Source organism: Bacillus rossius, unplaced genomic scaffold, assembly GCF_032445375.1.
Source record: "Bacillus rossius redtenbacheri isolate Brsri unplaced genomic scaffold, Brsri_v3 Brsri_v3_scf370, whole genome shotgun sequence".
In the NCBI taxonomy this organism is placed as follows: Eukaryota; Metazoa; Arthropoda; class Insecta; order Phasmatodea; family Bacillidae; genus Bacillus; species Bacillus rossius.
In genome coordinates, this window is record NW_026962558.1 from 12,501 (window position 1) to 21,089 (window position 8,589).

The window sequence follows — 8,589 nt, forward strand, 5'->3', positions numbered from 1 at the left end:
ATTCTTCAAGGAGCAGCGGTCCACCAATAAGAGAGATGAAGACATGTTTTCGGATGGCCACAACGCCCCCTCGCCACCCAAATGTGCATGTTTCAAGTGTACATTGGGAGTCGACGGAACATCGGGAGTCCGCTTGCTTTCTCCGGATCAGCTGCCACCCCCCTGATCTACCAGATAGACAAGAACATGTCTTCTCTCCGCCAATCTCATCCACCGAAGCTCCGATCATGGCTTCTTCTACCTTTATACTGATATACCCCCACGGAGCAACATGCGGGCAAGGGAACTCTTGCTACCCTTCAGTAAAGCAGGTATCTCTTATAGATGGTGACTGCACCTTGGCCAGGATTGAAGACCGCGACTAACCCCTTTGAAACTTGTCTCTCAGGGAGCTGCGATCCATCAAACATTTCATTGTTAACAGAGGGGAACCATTACTTGGTTAAGACGACCGGACACGCGTTCCCCACCATTTCGCATCCAATCGAATCGCCGCACAAGAGCTCGTTACCTGAGAAAGGTATAGCATTGGCTCGCAGCTTGTGTATTGCAGTTCAGACAGATAGGCCACTTTAGATAGTTCTTCGTGTTCACAGTTAAGACCACGGCTAGACCCATATGGAATTAATTCTTCAAGGAGCAGCGGTACACCAAGCATTTCATTGTGTACTAGAAAGCACCTCTACCATGTAACAAACATACGACCACCAAATTTCTGCTTACTTCCCCCAGCGGATAGTATTTGCTAGTATCATCCACAAAGTAAATCAATTTTTTCAATGTACCGCTTCTTGGGGGAACTGGGCATGAATCAATCAAGCATTTTGAGGTAGCATGTCCGCTTCACCGCGAGGTGCTCTGAATACCATTATACATTCTTTTTCATCATCCACTTTCAGACCACTACAAGACCCATACTGAATTAATTCCTCAAGGAGCTGCAGTCCACAAAACATTTTACTGTGTACTAGAGGGCACCTCCACCATGTAACAGAAAACATACAACCTTCTTAATTTAATTCTGCATTGTTTCCCAGACGATTTGTTAGCCATACAACAGTACCATCCACAGTAATTCACCTCTTTGAAATCCAATGCATTGTAGAGAAACTGAGGTGGTAGCATTCAAACCGTTCTGTAATGTTAATTCTGCTTCATAGAAAGGTGCTACAGGTTCCACAATAATTAATTGGATATTTTTGCAATATATATAGGGCGAGAAAACTCGGGGGGACTCCCTTTTCATTTATGTACATATTCTTTCCATATTGCAAATAATTCCAATTTTTCCCGATTGCATGTCCCCCTAATATACCCAAAATGGGCCTATCGATGGGTTCACAAAGGTACCCAAAATATGAGATTTTGACTGAAAGAGGCTGGCTAACTTCCGGGAACATGATCATAGGAAATAGGTCAAAATCCCGAATCGCAGTTGTTTACGAACAACCACGAACGGAGACTTAAAATAACCTATAAGGCTGGAATTCATGGGGCCTGTATAACAGGCATTTACACAGACTCTCGGGAGGGAGGGCTCTGTGGCCGGGAGAATTTTCTGGCTCCCCGCCCGAAACTTTTCAGAGTCCCTAATGCCTGCTTGAATGTGAATAAGCAGAGCCCGGTAGCTGATATTTTGCCGGGGTGTGGAGGCCCCGGTCGCCGCCAAATTCCTCTGGTCACAGCTTGTGTTAATACACATGTTAATTTTACATGCAAACCACCAATGACAATTTTCCTCGGCCGCGGAGGCCTCGGTCGCCGCCAGAATTTTCTGGTTCCCGCTCAATATATTGCAGAGTCCTGCAGGCCTGCTTCTGTAGGAATATGCAGAGCCCGGTAGCTGATATTTTGCCGGGGTGAGGAGGCCTCGGTCGCCGCCAAATTCCTCTCATCCCAGCTTGTGTTAATACACATGTTAATTTTACATGCAAAACCACCAATTACCATTTCCTCGGCCGCGGAGGCCTCGGTCGCCGGGAGATTTTCCTGGCTCCCCGCTCAATATACTGCACAGTCCCGCAGGCCTGTCTCCAGTGGAATACACACAGTCCGAGAGCCGAAAATTTGCCGGGGTGTGGAGGCCTCGGTCGCCAACAGATTGCCATAGGCTCTGGCTGCAATATTTACCGTGTATTTTTTCCCTCCAGAGACACCACTACACCCTATATAACCCAAAATGGGCCTTGACGCGTGTACACGCGGAGCCCGAGCGCCGAGAGTTCTCCCGGCCGCGGAGGCCTCGGTCGCCGGGAGAATTTCAACGGCCCCTGCTCGAAATTTTTCTAAGTCCAGAATGCCTGCTTCTCCCAGCCTGTGTTAATACACATGTTAATTTAACATGTAAAATCACCAAGGACCATTTCCTCGGCCGCGGAGGCCTCGGTCACCGCCAGAATTTTCTGGCTGCCCGCTCCCCATGGGTAGACGCGCTGCCCAAGCGCCGAGAGTTCTCCCGGCCGCGGAGGCCTCGGTCGCCGGGAGAATTTCTCCGGCCCCTGCTCGAAATTTTTCAAAGTCCAGAATGCCTGCTTCTCCCAGCATGTGTTAATACACATGTTAATTTAACATGTAATATTACCAATGACCTTTTCCTCGGCCGCGGAGGCCTCGGTCGCCGCCAGAATTTTCTGGCTGCCCGCTCCCCATGGGTAGACGCGGAGCCCGAGCGCCGAGAGTTCTCCCGGCCGCGGAGGCCTCGGTCGCCGGGAGAATTTCTCCGGCCCCTGCTCGAAATTTTTCAAAGTCCAGAATGCCTAGTTCTCCCAGCCTGTGTTAATACACATGTTAATTTAACATGTAAAATTACCAAGGATTATTATCCCGGCCGCAGAGGCCTCGGTCGCCGCCAGAAATTTCTGGCTCCCCGCTCAATGTATTGCAGAGTCCCGCAGGCTTGCTTCTCCAAGCCTGTGTTAATACACATGTTAATTTAACATGTAAAATTACAGAGGATTATTTCCCCGGCCGCGGAGGCCTCGGTCGCCGCCAGAATTTTCTGGCTGCCCGCTCAATGTATTGCAGAGTCCCGCAGGCTTGCTTCTCCAAGCCTGTGTTAATACACATGTTAATTTAACATGCAAAATCACCAATGACAAATTCCTCGGCCGCGGAGGCCTCGATCGCCGGGAAAATGTTCTGGCTCCCTGCTCGAATTTTTTTTCTAAGTCCCGATTCGCTATTACAGGCTGGCGCACGGAGTCCGAGGGGCGTAAATATGCCGGGTAGTGGTGCCTTCCGTCGCCGAGACATTTTACAATTGCCTGGGAGCAGTATTTAACATGTTAATTTTTTCCCCTCGTGACACCACTACCCCCTATATAACGCAAAATGGGCCTTGCCAAGGGGGCGCGCAACGCCCGAGCGCGGGCGTTTTTCCCGGCCGCCGAGACCTCCATCGCCGGGAGAATGTCTTCAGCTATTTGCTAGATTTCCCGATTCGCCCCGCACGACAAACAACCACGAACGAGGTGGTTTTCGAGAGTTCTCCCGGCCGCGGAGGCCTCGGTCGCAGGGAGAATTTCCCTGGCCCCTGCTCGAAATTTTTCTAAGTCCAGAATGCCTGCATCTCCCAGCCTGTGTTAAAACACATGTTAATTTAACATGTAAAATTACCAATGACCATTTCCTCGGCCGCAGAGGCCTCGGTCGCAGCCAGAATTTTCTGGCTCCCTGCTCAATATATTGCAGAGTCCCGCATGCTTGCTTCTCCAAGCCTGTGTTAATACACATGTTAATTTAACATGTAAAATTACCGAGGATTATTTCCCCGGCCGCGGAGGCCTCGGTCGCCGCCAGAAATTTCTGGCTCCCCGCTCAATATATTGCAGCGACCCGCAGGCTTGCTTCTCCCAGCCTGTGTTAATACACATGTTAATTTAACATGTAAAATCACCAAGGACCATTTCCTCGGCCGCGGAGGCCTCGGTCGCCGCCAGAATTTTCTGGCTGCCCGCTCCCCATGTGTAGACGCGGAGCCCGAGCGCCGAGAGTTCTCCCGGCCGCGGAGGCCTCGTAGCCGGGAGAATTTCTCGGGCCCCTGCTCGAAATTTTTCTAAGTCCAGAATGCCTGCTTCTCCCAGCCTGTGTTAATACACATGTTAATTTAACATGTAATTTTACCAATGACCTTTTCCTCGGCCGCGGAGGCCTCGGTCGCCGCCAGAATTTTCTGGCTCCCGGCTCAATATATTACAGAGTCCCGCAGGCCTGTCTCCAGTGGAATACACACAGTCCGAGAGCCGAAAATTTGCCGGGGTGTGGAGGCCTCGGTCGCCAACAGATTGCCATAGGCTCTGGCTGCAATATTTACCGTGTATTTTTTCCCTCCAGAGACACCACTACCCCCTATAAAACCCAAAATAGGCCTTGCGGTGGGTACACGCAGAGCCCGAGCGCCGAAGTTCTCCCGGCCGCGGAGGCCTCGGTCGCCGGGAGAATTTCTCCGGCCCCTGCTCGAAATTTTTCAAAGTCCAGAATGCCTGCTTCTCCCAGCCTGTGTTAATACACATGTTAATTTAACATGTTAAATTATCGAGGATTATTTCCCCGGCCGTGGAGGCCTCGGTCGCCGCCAGAATTTTCTGGCTCCCCGCTCAATATATTGCAGAGTCCCGCAGGCTTGCTTCTCCCAGCCTGTGTTAATACACATGTTAATTTAACATGTAAAATCACCGAGGACCATTTCCTCGGCCGCGGAGGCCTCGGTCGCCGCCAGAATTTTCTGGCTCACCTCTCAATGTATTGCAGAGTCCCGCAGGCTTGGTTCTCCAAGCCTGTGTTAATACACATGTTAATTTAACATGTAAAATTACCGAGGATTATTTCCCCGGCCGCGGAGGCCTCGGTCGCCGCCAGAATTTTCTGGCTCCCCGCTCAATGTATTGCAGAGTCCCGCAGGCTTGGTTCTCCAAGCCTGTGTTAATACACATGTTAATTTAACATGTAAAATTACCGAGGATTATTTCCCCGGCCACGGAGGCCTCGGTCGCCGACAGAATTGTCTGGCTCCCTGCTCGAATTTTTTCTAAGTCCCGATTCGCTATTACAGGCTGGCGCACGGAGTCAGAGGGGCGGGAATTCGCCGGGTAGTGGTGCCTTCCGTCGCCGAGACATTTTTCTATTGCCTGGAAGCTGTATTTAACATGTTAATTTTTTCCCCCTCGGGACACCACTACCCCCTATATAACCCAACATGGGCCTTGCCGCGGGTACACGCGGAGCCCGAGCGCCGAGTGTTCTCCCGGCCGCGGAGGCCTCGGTCGCCGGGAGAATTTCTCCGGCCCCTGCTCGAAATTTTTCAAAGTCCAGAATGCCTGCTTCTCCCAGCCTGTGTTAATACACATGTTAATTTAACATGTTAAATTACCGAGGATTATTTCCCCGGCCGTGGAGGCCTCGGTCGCCGCCAGAATTTTCTGGCTCCCCGCTCAATATATTGCAGAGTCCCGCAGGCTTGCTTTTCCCAGCCTGTGTTAATACACATGTTAATTTAACATGTAAAATTACCAATGACCATTTCCTCGGCCGCAGAGGCCTCGGTCGCCGCCAGAATTTTCTGGCTCCCCGCTCAATGTATTGCAGAGTCCCGCAGGCATGCTTCTCCAAGCCTGTGTTAATACACATGTTAATTTAACATGTTAAATTACCGAGGATTATTTCCCCGGCCGTGGAGGCCTCGGTCGCCGCCAGAATTTTCTGGCTCCCCGCTCAATATATTGCAGAGTCCCGCAGGCTTGCTTTTCCCAGCCTGTGTTAATACACATGTTAATTTAACATGTAAAATCACCAAGGACCATTTCCTCGGCCGCGGAGGCCTCGGTCGCCGCCAGAATTTTCTGGCTTCCCGCTCCCCATGGGTAGACGCGGAGCCCGAGCGCCGAGAGTTCTCCCGGCCGCGGAGGCCTCGGTCGCCGGGAGAATTTCTCCGGCCCCTGCTCGAAATTTTTCAAAGTCTAGAATGCCTAGTTCTCCCAGCCTGTGTTAATACACATGTTAATTTAACATGTAAAATTACCAAGGATTATTATCCCGGCCGCAGAGGCCTCGGTCGCCGCCAGAAATTTCTGGCTCCCCGCTCAATGTATTGCAGCGTCCCGCAGGCTTGCTTCTCCAAGCCTGTGTTAATACACATGTTAATTTAACATGTAAAATTACAGAGGATTATTTCCCCGGCCGCGGAGGCCTCGGTCGCCGCCAGAATTTTCTGGCTGCCCGCTCAATGTATTGCAGAGTCCCGCAGGCTTGCTTCTCCAAGCCTGTGTTAATACACATGTTAATTTAACATGCAAAATCACCAATGACAAATTCCTCGGCCGCGGAGGCCTCGATCGCCGGGAAAATGTTCTGGCTCCCTGCTCGAATTTTTTTTCTAAGTCCCGATTCGCTATTACAGGCTGGCGCACGGAGTCCGAGGGGCGTAAATATGCCGGGTAGTGGTGCCTTCCGTCGCCGAGACATTTTACAATTGCCTGGGAGCAGTATTTAACATGTTAATTTTTTCCCCTCGGGACACCACTACCCCCTATATAACCCAAAATGGGCCTTGCCAAGGGGGCGCGCAACGCCCGAGCGCGGGCGTTTTTCCCGGCCGCCGAGGCCTCCATCGCCGGGAGAATGTCTTCAGCTATTTGCTAGATTTCCCGATTCGCCCCGCACGGCAAACAACCACGAACGAGGTGGTTTTCGAGAGTTCTCCCGGCCGCGGAGGCCTCGGTCGCCGGGAGAATTTCTCGGGCCCCTGCTCGAAATTTTTCTAAGTCCAGAATGCCTGCATCTCCCAGCCTGTGTTAAAACACATGTTAATTTAACATGTAAAATTACCAATGACCATTTCCTCGGCCGCAGAGGCCTCGGTCGCAGCCAGAATTTTCTGGCTCCCTGCTCAATATATTGCAGAGTCCCGCATGCTTGCTTCTCCCAGCCTGTGTTAATACACATGGTTATTTAACATGTAAAATTACCGAGGATTATTTCCCTGGCCGCAGAGGCCGCGGTCGCCGCCAGAATTTTCTGGCTCCCCGCTCAATGTATTGCAGAGTCCCGCAGGCTTGCTTCTCCAAGCCTGTGTTAATACACATGTTAATTTAACATGTAAAATTACCGAGGATTATTTCCCCGGCCGCGGAGGCCTCGGTCGCCGCCAGAATTTTCTGGCTCCCCGCTCAATATATTGCAGCGACCCGCAGGCTTGCTTCTCCCAGCCTGTGTTAATACACATGTTAATTTAACATGTAAAATTACCGAGGATTATTTCCCCGGCCGCGGAGGCTTCGGTCGCCGCCAGAATTTTCTGGCTCCCGGCTCAATATATTACAGAGTCCCGCAGGCCTGTCTCCAGTGGAATACACACAGTCCGAGAGCCGAAAATTTGCCGGGGTGTGGAGGCCTCGGTCGCCAACAGATTGCCATAGGCTCTGGCTGCAATATTTACCGTGTATTTTTTCCCTCCAGAGACACCACTACCCCCTATATAACCCAAAATGGGCCTTGCGGCGTGTACACGCGGAGCCCGAGCGCCGAAGTTCTCCCGGCCGCGGAGGCCTCGGTCGCCGGGAGAATTTCTCCGGCCCCTGCTCGAAATTTTTCAAAGTCCAGAATGCCTGCTTCTCCCAGCCTGTGTTAATACACATGTTAATTTAACATGTAAAATTACCGAGGATTATTTCCCCGGCCGCGGAGGCCTCGGTCGCCGCCAGAATTTTCTGGCTCCCCGCTCAATGTATTGCAGAGTCCCGCAGGCTTGCTTCTCCCAGCCTGTGTTAATACACATGTTAATTTAACATGTAAAATCATTGAGGACCATTTCCTCGGCCGCGGAGGCCTCGGTCGCCGCCAGAATTTTCTGGCTCCCCGCTCAATGTATTGCAGAGTCCCGCAGGCTTGCTTCTCCCAGCCTGTGTTAATACACATGTTAATTTAACATGTAAAATCAACAAGGACCATTTCCTCGGCCGCGGAGGCCTCGGTCGCCGCCAGAATTTTCTGGCTGCCCGCTCCCCATTGGTAGACGCGGAGCCCGAGCGCCGAGAGTTCTCCCGGCCGCGGAGGCCTCGGTCGCCGGGAGAATTTCTCCGGCCCCTGCTCGAAATTTTTCAAAGTCCAGAATGCCTGCTTCTCCCAGCATGTGTTAATACACATGTTAATTTAACATGTAATATTACCAATGACCTTTTCCTCGTCCGCGGAGGCCTCGGTCGCCGCCAGAATTTTCTGGCTGCCCGCTCCCCATGGGTAGACGCGCTGCCCGAGCGCCGAGATTTCTCCCGGCCGCGGAGGCCTCTGTCGCCGGGAGAATTTCTCTGGCCCCTGCTCGAAATTTTTCAAAGTCCAGAATGCCTAGTTCTCCCAGCCTGTGTTAATACACATGTTAATTTAACATGTAAAATTACCAAGGATTATTATCCCGGCCGCAGAGGCCTCGGTCGCCGCCAGAAATTTCTGGCTCCCCGCTCAATGTATTGCAGAGACCCGCAGGCTTGCTTCTCCAAGCCTGTGTTAATACACATGTTAATTTAACATGTAAAATTACCGAGGATTATTTCCCCGGCCGCGGAGGCCTCGATCGCCGCCAGAAATTTCTGGCTCCCC